The following is an 11660-nucleotide window of genomic DNA, read 5'->3' as shown; positions in this document are numbered from 1 at the left end:
TACATCATTTCATCTCATTGCATCATTTCCATTTGAGCTCATCTTGATGCACGAAATGCTGTTAGAAGAGGGCTATGTGATATATTTGTCAGATCTGTTTCATCAAATAGCTATTTGTCATTTTTGCCATGATTAATTTGTGCATGATATGCTCCTAAGCTCTACATGAGTTTTGTTATATGCTTTGCCATCTTTACAGAGGTGCTTACCAAGTATTTTTGTGATATGTGTGGTGACTAGCACAATCTTGCAAAGTAGTGCATTCGTTAATGTTGTTTTCAGGGACTTCGAATTTCACTAAGTCCTTGATCTGATTTTGTCATTATGCCATATGTTCATGTTGTTTCCTAGTGATTCGTACCTCGTTTGAGGATGATTTGTAAGGATGATTTGTTAAAATTGTGGTGCTCTATCCATACATGTCTTTGTTTGCAATTATGGAGCACCCTCGCTTGAGTCAATCGAGCTCTACTTTTGCTATTTCGTGAATCCTGGCAGATTGTTGACTTGTTAGCGATTTTGCCGAGGATGTTGCTTGTGATCCGTGGATGCTATGTTGTTGTTCTTGCCATGTCTATCTTCTATGATATGTATTCTTGATGGGTGTATGCTTAGTTTGTCATGCCATTCTCTGTAGTGAGTGCATCGAGCTCGTGAACATGCCTAGTCATTAACAGATTTGCATGCTCCAGTTTTTATGCTCCATTTTTTCACGAAGTCTGTAATCTGATTATGTTTTTACCATGTTCACATGATTGCAATTGTATTTTTTGATCCCTTTTGGCTCAAGGTCACTAAGGGACTTTTGTTAAGTGCTTTGAGTAGCTTCATGTCATGCCTTGCTTTGCCATGTTAAGTTCCTGTAGCATATAGTCTTCATGCTCCAAAGTGTGCTACCTGATGTTAATTCCATGTTGAGGCCAGGTTCAATCATTCCTTGTCAAATCTTGCATATGCATCACATATCGCATCCCGCATAGCATACCATGTTTGCATCATGTTTGTTTGAGCTTTGCATGTGGTTGATTGTGTTCGTTTTTCTTGTTTGTCTTGTTTGGGTAGAGCCGGGAGACGAGTTCGCTAACGAGGAGCCCATTGAGTTTGCTTACGAGGATCAAGCCAACTCTGACAACTTTACGAAATCACTTCTATCTTTGCTTGCTAGATGCTCGCTCTTTTGCTATGCCTATGCTATGATGCCTACCACTTGCTTATCATGCCTCCCAAATTGCCATGTCAAACCTCTAACCCACCATGTCCTAGCAAACCGTTGATTGGCTATGTTACCGCTTTGCTCAGCCCTTCTTATAGCATTGCTAGTTGCAGGTGAAGATTGGAGATCGTTCCTTGTTGGAACATTATTTATTGTTGGGATATCACTATATTATCTTGTTATCTCAATGCATCTATATACTTGGTAAAGGGTGGAAGGCTTGGCCTTTTGCCTAGTGTTTTGTTCCACTCTTGCCGCCTTAGTTTCTGTCATATCCGTGTTACGTTCCCAGATTATTGCGTTCCTTACGCAATTGGGTGATAATGGGAACCCCTTGACAGTTCGCCTTGAATAAAACTCCTCCAGCAATGCCCAACCTTGGTTTTACCATTTGCCACCTAGCCTCTTTTTCCCTTGGGGTTCCGGAGCCCAAGGGTCATCTTATTTAAACCCCCCCGGGCCAGTGCTCCTCTGAGTGTTGGTCCAGATGGAGCCACTTGCAGCGCCACCTCGGGGAAACTTGAGGGTTGGTTTTAGTTGTACGTAGTGTTCATCTGAGTGTGCCCTGAGAACGAGATATGTGCAGCTCCTATCGGGATTTGTCGGCACATTCGGGCGGTGTTGCTGGACTTGTTTTACCATTGTCGAGGTTGTCTTGTAAAACCGGGATGCCGAGTCTGATCGGAATGTCTCGGGAGAAGGTTTATCCTTCGTTGACTGTGAGAGCTTGTGATGGGCTAAGTTGGGACTCCCCTGCAGGGATTTGAACTTTCGAAAGCCGTGCCCGCGGTTATTGGCAGATGGGAATTTGTTAATGTCCGGTTGTAGATAACATGAAACTTAACTTAATTAAAATGTATCAACCGCATGTGTAACAGTGATGGTCTCTTCTCGGTGGAGTCCAGGAAGTGAACACGGTGTTGGGGTAATGTTTGACGTAGGTTGTTCTAGGATCACTTCTTGATCATAGTTCTTCGTCCGTGCTTTGCCTCCTCTTCTCGCTCTCTTTTGCGAACAGGTTAGCCACCATATATGCTAGTCGCTTGCTGCAGCTCCACATATTACCTTGCCTTACCATAAGCTTAAATAGTCTTGATCGCGAGGGTGCGAGATTGCTGAGTCCCCGTGACTCACAGATTACTTCCAAACCAGGTGCAGGGACCGATGATTCCGTTCCAGATGATGCGCTTGAGCTAAAGTGGGAGTTCGACGAAGACTCTCGCTGTTGCTATGTGTCTTTCCCTGATGATCAGTAGGTGTGCCCAGTTGGGGCGATCGGGACCGTGTCGCAAGTTGGGGTTGTTCTTTTTTTTTTGGTACTGTAGTCGGACCATGAGTGTATTGGATGATTGTAATGGTATTCATGTATTTGTGTGACGTGGCGAGTGTAAGCCAACTATGTACCTTTTTCCCCTATTATCTATTTACATGGGTTGTTGTGAAGATTACCTTACTTGCGACATTGCTTTCAATGCGGTTAAGCCTCTAAGTCGCGCTTCGACACATAGGAGATATAGACGCATCAAGGGCGTTACAGGGGTGCCCTTGAAAGTAGTGGTGTAACTTGCGCGAGGCCACGAGGAGTGCGAGAAGAAGCTTCTGCGGCATGGGGTAGCATGCCCGCGTGTCTCGCAATACCATGCTGAAGAATTGCACCGGGTGTTCGATGAGGGCGGACATGTTGGTGGAGTCCAAGATCTCCTGAGGGTGGGCGCCTCCTGAGGCTGGGGGACCTCAGGAGCTTTGTTCCCCATCGTGACCACCACAGCCTCAGGAGCGTTGTTTTGTGAAGCTTGGTCATCTGCCAGCGCAGCTACGGCCTCAGGGGGTCGTATTGGTGCCGCACCATCCCGACCGAATGTGCAGCGTCGTGCGGTAGGCTCTTGGCTTGGCGCTCTTTCCGGACGGCCACCAGCTCTGCGCTAGCGGAATGAGGTGTGGCGGCTACGTAAAGCACCAGGGGCTCGAGAGGACGACACGCCACCATCACCGATGGGCTAATTAGGTATCTCTGGAGGTCTTGAAATGCCATGTCGGCCTCCGGAGTCCACTCGAACGGGCCCATCTTCTTCATCAGCTTAAAGAATGGGAGGGCGCACTCCCCCAGCTTGGAGATCAAGCGCCCTAGTGAGGTTACGCAGCCCGCGAGTTTTTGCATTTCCTTGAGAGTCTGCGGCGGTCTCATGTCTTCTATTGCTTTGACCTTCTTTGGGTTCGCCTCGATCCCCTTGGGCGACACGAGGAAACCCAGCAGCTTGCCGGAGGGGACGCCGGACACGCATTTCTCTGAGTTGAGCCGGAGGTCTATCTTGCACAGGCTGGCGAAAGTCTCCTCCAGATCCTGAATGAGGGTTCTTGCCTCCCGAGATTTGACCGCAATCTCGTCGACATAGGCCTCAGCGTTCCTCCCGAGCTGTTGGCCTAGAGCAATGTGCATCAGCCACTGGAAGGTCGCCCCGGCATTATGCAGCCCAAACGGCATGCAGGTGTAGCAGTACACCCCACACGGGGTTAAGAAAGTTGTCTTCTCTACGTCCTCCACTACCATCTTGATCTGGTAGTAACCTAAGAAAGCATCTAGGAAACACAACAAGTCGCACTCGATGGTGGAGTCAACGTTCTGATCAATGCGTGGGAGCGGGAACGGGTCCTGAGGGCAGGCCTTGTTGAGGTTGGTGAAGTCAATGCACATGCGCTCCCTCCCACCCTTCTTGGGCACAACGACTGGGTTCACCAGCCACTCAGGGTACCGAACGTCACGGATGACACATGCATCTTGCTGCTTGCAGGTCTCCTGGATAATGAAGGACTGCTTCTCTTCGAACTGTCTCCGCGCCTTTTACTTCATCGGGCGCATATTCGGGCACACCCTTAGGTGGTGCTCGATTATCCCCTCGAGATCCCAACCAGCTGCTTGAGCTCCCAGGCGAATACCTCATTCGCGTACAGGAAGTTCACCAACGCCTCTTCTTGGTTCGGGGCAAGGTCGGCACCTATGGTGAAGGTGGCTCATGAGGCCCTATCCACGTCGACCAGCACCTTCTTCATCTTGGCCCGATCTTGGGAGAACAATTGCTTCTTCTTTGCCGGTGTAGCCCCTTGGGTCCCAGGTGCTGCTGCACCTGCGGGCTGCGTCCCCGCCGCTACCATGAAGGCGAGCTTGAGGGCCGTCAGGGCCTCCTTGGTGTCTCCAGTCACGGTGAGGATGTTGTTGCTCCCCGGCATCTTCATGTGGTTGCATGCAGGGTGAGTTGCTGCCATGAACTGTGCCAGGGCAGGGTACCCGAGGATGGCGTTGTACGGGAGGCCGATGCGAGCAACGTCGAAGTCGATAAGCTCGATGCGGTAGTTGTCGCGGGTACCGAAGGTGACTGGGAGGCGGATCTACCGTAGGGGGCTGGTGGAACAGCTGCCAACTCCGGAGAAGGGCTTAGTGTGACGGAGCCGGCCATGCGGCACATGGAGCAAGCCGAAAGCTTCCACAGAGAGCACGTTGAGGCCAGCCGCACCATCGATGAGGGTCTTGGTTACCGCCACGTTGCAGATGGTGGGTGTGCAAAGTATCGGGAGGACGCCCGAGCCAGCGGTGGTCGCCGGATGGTCCCCTGAGTCGAAGGTGAGGTCGGCCTTGGGCACTTCCCATCCCCGGGGAAGTCCCTGCTGCATAGAGGCGACACACATTAGGCGGAAGAACAGCTTGACGTGGCGATCGGAGGGCGGTGCCTGCGAGTCGCCTAGGATGGCTGCAACGGCAACGGGCGCTGTTGCTGTGAAGCGCGCGAAGAAGAGACCACGCAGCTCTTCCCATGAGGCCACAGAGGATCCTAGCTGGTTGAGCAGCCAGGCGTGCAGCACGCCGACTAGGGCCATGGGAAACCAGTTGGCCATGACCTTGTCATCGCCTCTGGCTTCCCGAACGGCCTCCTCGTACACCAGCAAGAAGGCCGCTGGTTCCGCCGCGCCATCGTAGTAAGGTGGCATATCTGGCTTGAACTTGTGCGGCCACTGCACCTGTCGTAAAGGCAGGGGTGAAGGCCCGGAGGCCCATGGTGCCTCTGCGTGCGCCCGTCGATCCGGCCGGGGGGGCGGCACCTGCGATGCGAGCCGAACAGAGAGACGAAGCGGACGGAGGGGCGGAACAAGCGGAGAGGCAGAGCTTCGGCACAACCCTACCTGGCGTGCCAAATGTAAGATTATGGGTTCCGACAAACCCTTGAGAGGTTCGAACTCTGGGGTGCACACGAAGAACACTCTCTCCCCGAATCGCTCACTCAACGATTCCATGGCCTAGCTCGACGAACCAAAAGAACCAGAGACACAGGGGTTTATACTAGTTCAGCCCACCTTGCTGTGTAATACACTACTCCAGTTTGTGGGTGGATTGCTTCAGTGGGCTGACGATGAACTAGTACAGTGGATGAGCAGCCTCATGAGGTGAGGTGTTCTTGAGCTCGATGAGCCGGTGGTTGAGGGGTGATCTCAATGATCCGTTGCCCCCCCTACGGTGGTGGCTAGGTCCTATTTATAGCGGCATTGGTCCTCTTCCCAAATGTTTATGTGGGAAGTGATCCCACAACAGCCAAGTTTGAAGGGGGACAACTAATACAAGTAATCCTGACAAAAGTAGTCTTTGCTTGCCAAAGGCTCTAGTGGTGACACTGCTGTGGGCTCCATGATGACGTCCTTCCTGATGTCCTACTGGTCTTGGCCTTGTTGCACCTATATGGAAACCTTTGCCTGATTCCTCAGAACTCCTCGCCTGCGCTTGCCTCCTTAGCACCAAGGAGGAAACTGGTACACTGCGCCCGCTGGCACTCGCCTGGCCTTGGTCATCATGGCTCATGTCACACGAACCTCGCGAGGTGCTCCTTGAATAGATATCTCCCCTCCTCGGGAGCCAGCCTAGTTAGTCTGCCCCCAGGGAGGTCTATGTGTCGTCCGCCTCGCGAGGCTTGGCCCTTCGCGAGTGTCTTGAGTTGTCGCTACTGAAGCTGGGCCATACCGGGCCATTGATGGAGCCACGCTCTAGGCCGCAGGCAGGCAAGTCTGGGTGCCCCCGTTCCCAGGACACCGACAAACCCCATATTTTTATCCTTGATGGCAACAATACAATATGTGCCTTGCTGCCCCTACTGTTACTGGGAAAGGACACCGCAAGATTGAACCCAAAGCTAAGCACTTCTCCCATTGCAAGAAAAACCAATCTAATTGGCCAAACCAAACTAATAGTTCGAAGAGAATTACAAAGATATCAAATCATGCATAAAAGAATTCATATAAGACTCAAATAATATTAATAGATAAGTTGATCATAAATCCACAATTCATTTGATCTCGACAAACACACTGCAAAAGAAGATTACATCGGATAGATCTCCGAGAACATTGAGGAGAACATGGTATTGAGAATCAAATATAGAAATAAGCCATCTAGCTACTACATATGGACCCGTAGGTCTGTGGTAAACTACTCGCGCTTCATCGAAGGGTAATAGAGTTGATGTAGAAGCCCTCCGTGATCAAATCCCCCTCCGGTAGGATGTCGGAAAAGGCCCCTAGATGGGATCTCACGAGTATAGAAGGTTGTGGCGGTGGAAAAGTGTTTTCGTGGATACTTCTGGTGGTCCCGGAATATATGTGAATATATAGGTGAAGGATTTAGGTCAGGGGAGTCACATGGGCCCACAAGACAGGGGGTGCGCCCTACCCCATAGGCGAACCCTCCACCCTTGTGGCCGCCTCGTGGCTCCTCTGACTTGATCTCCAAGTCTCTTGGGTGTCTTCTGGTCGAAAAAAAATCATCGCGAAGGTTTTATTCTGTTTGGACTCCGTTTGGTATTCCTTTTATGCAAAACTCAAAAACAAGGAAAAAATAGAAACTGGCACTGGGATCTAGGTTAATAGGTTAGTCCCAAAAATAATATAAAATAGCATATTAATTCATATCAAACATGCAAAACAGATAATATAATAGCATGGAACAATAAAAAAATTATAGATACATTGGAGACATATCAGGCGTCATTTCCATTTCGTCGGACGAGACGGATACAATCATTTGTGTGGATACGATGTACCGGGAGGCAGTCACGGCAGAGGCCGCTAAAGCTACTGTTCCCGCCAAGGAAAGGAAAGGGAAGAAGAAATCTATCAGGGATGCCAACAAGGAATATGGAAAGCGTACCTCTTCGGAGTGTGTTGCGCCTGTTGATGACTTGCCAGAGTTTCAATAGCAAGAAATCCAAGGTTGCTGCACCTGCTGTGAAAAAGGTCCTGGCAGGGCTGGCTGGCGCTGATGGTACTTTCACTATTAGTGCCACCCTCGATGACAGATAGGAAAGCACACTCATTGCCTTCCTGTAGGTGAATATCAATGTGTTTGCCTGGCAAACATCTAATATCCCCGGTGTTCCTAGGGAGGTAATCGAGCACCACCTAGCTGTCTGCCCACATGCCCAACCCGTCAAGCAGAAGGTCCGAAATCAAGCCTTAGAGTGATAACCCAGAAGTATAGGGGATCGCAACAATTTTCGAGGGTAGAGTATTCAACCCAAATTTATAGATTCAACACAAGGGGAGCCAAAGAATATTTGAAGGTATTAGCAGCTGAGTTGTCAATTCAACCACACCTGGAGATTAATTATCTGCAGCAAAGTGATCAGTAGCAAATTAGTTTGATAGTTTTGATAGTAGTGACAGCAGCAATGGTAACAGTAGCAGTGATAGCGGTAGTTTCTGGCAAGTGTAACAGTGATGATAGCAATAGTAACGCAGCAAGATCAATAAGGATAAATTCATAGGCATTGGACCGGTGACTTGTTGGATGACATTCATCATGAGACAGTTATAACCTAGGGCGATATGGCACTAGCTCCAGTTCATCCATATAATGTAGGCATGCATTCCGTAAATAGTCATACGTGCTTTATTAAAAGAACTTGTGTAACGCCCTCGATGCGGCTATATCTCCTATGTGTCGAAGCACGACTTAGAGGCATAACCGCATTGAAAGCAATGTCGCAAGTAAGGTAATCTTCACAACAACCCATGTAAATAGATAATAAGGGAAAAAGGTACATAGTTGGCTTACACTCTCCACGTCACAAAAATACATGAATAACATTACAATCATCCAATACACTCATGGTCCGACTACGGTACCAAAATAAAAGAACAACCCCAACTTGTGACACGGTCCCGATCGCCCCAACTGGGCACCACTACTGATCATCAGGGAAAGACACATAGTAACGGCGAGAGTCTTCGTCGAACTCCCACTTGAGCTCAAGCGCATCATCTGGAACAGAATCATCGGTCCCTGCACCTGGTTTGGAAGTAATCTGTGAGTCACGGGGACTCAGCAATCTCGCACCCTCACGATCAAGACAATTTAAGCTTATGGTAAGGCAAGGTAATATGTGGAGCTGTAGCAAGCGACTAGCATATATGGTGGCTAACCTGTTCGCAAAAGAGAGCGAGAAGAGGAGGCAAAGCACGAACGAAGAACTATGATCAAGAAGTGATCCTAGAACAACCTACGTCAAACATTACCCCAACACCGTGTTCACTTCCTGGACTCCGCTGAGAAGAGACCATCACGGTTACACACGCGGTTGATACATTTTAATTAAGTTAAGTTTCATGTTATCTACAACCGGACATTAACAAATTCCCATCTGCCCATAACCGCGGGCACGGCTTTCGAAGTTCAAATCCCTGCAGGGGAGTCCCAACTTAGCCCAGCACAAGCTCTCATGGTCAACGAAGGATAAACCTTCTCCCGAGACATTCCGATCAGACTCGGCATCCCGGTTTTACAAGACAACCTCGACAATGGTAAAACAAGTCCAGGAACACCGCCCGAATGTGCCGACAAATCCCGATAGGAGCTGCACATATCTCGTTCTCAGGGCACACTCAGATGAACACTACGTACAACTAAAACCAACCCTCAAGTTTCCCCGAGGTGGCACTGCAAGTGGCTCTGTTTGGACCAACACTCAGAGGAGCACTGGCCCGAGGGGGTTTAAATAAGATGACCCTTGGGCTCCAGAAACCCAAGGGAAAAAGAGGCTAGGTGGCAAATGGTAAAACCAAGGTTGGGCATTGCTGGAGGAGTTTTATTCAAGGCGAACAGTCAAGGGATTCCCATTATCACCCAACCGCGTAAGGAACGCAAAAATCCGGGAACATAACACCAATATGACGGAAACTAAGGCGTCAAGAGTGGAACAAAACACTAGCCAAAAGGCCAAGCCTTCCACCCTTTACCAAGTATATATATGCATTAATATAACAAGATAATATAGTGATATCACAACAATAAACAATGTTCCAACAAGGAACGATCTACAATATTCACCTGCAACTAGCAACGCTATAAGAGGGGCTGAGCAAAGCGGTAACATAGCCAATCAATGGTTTGCTAGGACATGGTGGGTTAGAGGTTTTACATGGCAATTTGGGAGGCATATTAAGCAACTGGTAGGCATCGTAGCATAGGCACAGCAAAAGAGCGAGCATCTAGCAAGCAAAGATAGAAGTGATTTCGAGGGTATGATCATCTTGCCTGCAAAGTTGTCAGAGTTGGCTTGATCCTCGTAAGCAAACTCAACGGGATCCTCGTTGGCGAACTCGTCTCCCTGCTCTACCCAAACAAGACAAACAAGCAAAAGGAACACAATCAACCATGTGCAAAGCTCAAACAAACATGATGCAAACATGGTATGCTATGCGGGATGCGATATGTGATGCATATGCAAGATTTGACAAGGAATGATTGAACCTGGCCTCAACTTGGAAATACAAGAGTTCCAATGGAAAGGTGAGGTGATTTTGGTTGAAAACGATATAAAGATCACCGGAATCGGATGCACGGTTTGGAAATGGCAAGCAAAACACATATGGCACCGGTCTGCGATAATCAGCAAGTAGCCATCTAAATGCATCAGGATAATTATGCTACAGCACTCAAACATGACAAAAAAATACATGGCAGGGATCCACTCATGATGCTTGACAAAAGATGAACACTGAGCTACGACTAATTCATCCATTAAAAGGTTCAAACAAGCATGTCCAAAATGCAAATGATAACAGGTTTCAGACTTTGTGAAATTAACAGAAGTCTGGAATTTAACATCAGGTAGAACACTTTGGAACATGAAAACTCTATGCTACAGGAACTTAACATGGCAAAGCAATGCATGACATGAAGCTACTCAAAGCACTTAAAAAAAGTCCCTTAGTGACCTTGAGCCAAAATGTATAATAAAATACAATTGCAAGCATGTGAACATGGCAAAAACATAATCAGATTACAGACTGTGAAAAACTGGAACATGCAAATCTGTTAATGAGTAGGCATGTTCACGAGCTCGATGCACTCACTACAGAGCATGGCATGACAAACTAAGCATACACCAATCAACAATACATATCATAGAAGCTAGAAATGGCAAGAATAACAACATAGCATGCACGGATCACTAGCAACATCCTCGGCAAAATCGCTAACAAGTCAACAATCTGCCAGGATTCACGAAATAGCAAAAGTAGAGCTCGATTGACTCAAGCTAGTTTGCTCCATAATTGCAAACAAAGAAACGAATGGATAGACCACAAAAATGTTAACAAATCATCCTTACCGATCATCCTCAAACGAGGCACGGATCACTAGGAAACAACATGAACATATGGCATAATGACAAAATCAGATCAAGGACTTAGTGAAATTCTAAGTCCCTGAAATCAGCATTAACGAATGCACTACTTTGCAATCTTGTGCTAGTCACCACACATGTCACAAAAATACATGGTAAGCACCTCTGTAAATATGGCATGGCATATAACAAAACTCATGTAGAGCTCAGGAGCATATCATGCACACATTAATCATGGCAAAAATGACAAATAGCTATTTGATGAAACAGATCTGACAACTTGATCACATAGCCCTCTTCCAACAGCATTTCGGGCATCAAGATGAGCTCAAATGAAAATGATTCAATGAGATGAAATTATGTACTCTCTGAGACGAACATTTTGATATGCTACACGCGCAAATCGGAGTTACGTTGCGATGAACAAAGCTAAAAATATGGAAAAACATGGGACTTAGAGAGAGGCAAAAGTCAACCCTAGGGTTCGTCCAGATCTGGATCCGATGCACGCGGATCGAGGTTCGTCGGAACAGTGCTCGCCGGAGCTTCCGCCGGAACAGAAACGAGGAGGAGGCCGGAGTGGGCTCATCGGACTTGGGGTGTCGGAGGGCGGTGTGTGTGGCGGCGCGGCGCATCGAGGCGGCGGCGATCGGACGAGGAGGCGGCAAGGTCGAGGCGGCGGCGGCGACCGGTGGCGGATCGGAGGCGGCTGGCGGCGAGGTCCTTGCGGCGGCGCGGCGATGGACTTGGCGGCGGGGTCGAAGGACGAAGACGGGCGGCGGCGC

Source organism: Triticum dicoccoides, chromosome 6A (genome assembly GCF_002162155.2).
Source record: "Triticum dicoccoides isolate Atlit2015 ecotype Zavitan chromosome 6A, WEW_v2.0, whole genome shotgun sequence".
NCBI classification, from domain to species: Eukaryota; Viridiplantae; Streptophyta; class Magnoliopsida; order Poales; family Poaceae; genus Triticum; species Triticum dicoccoides.
The sequence above is the reverse complement of the archived record's forward strand: the minus strand, read 5'-3'. Positions refer to the sequence as shown.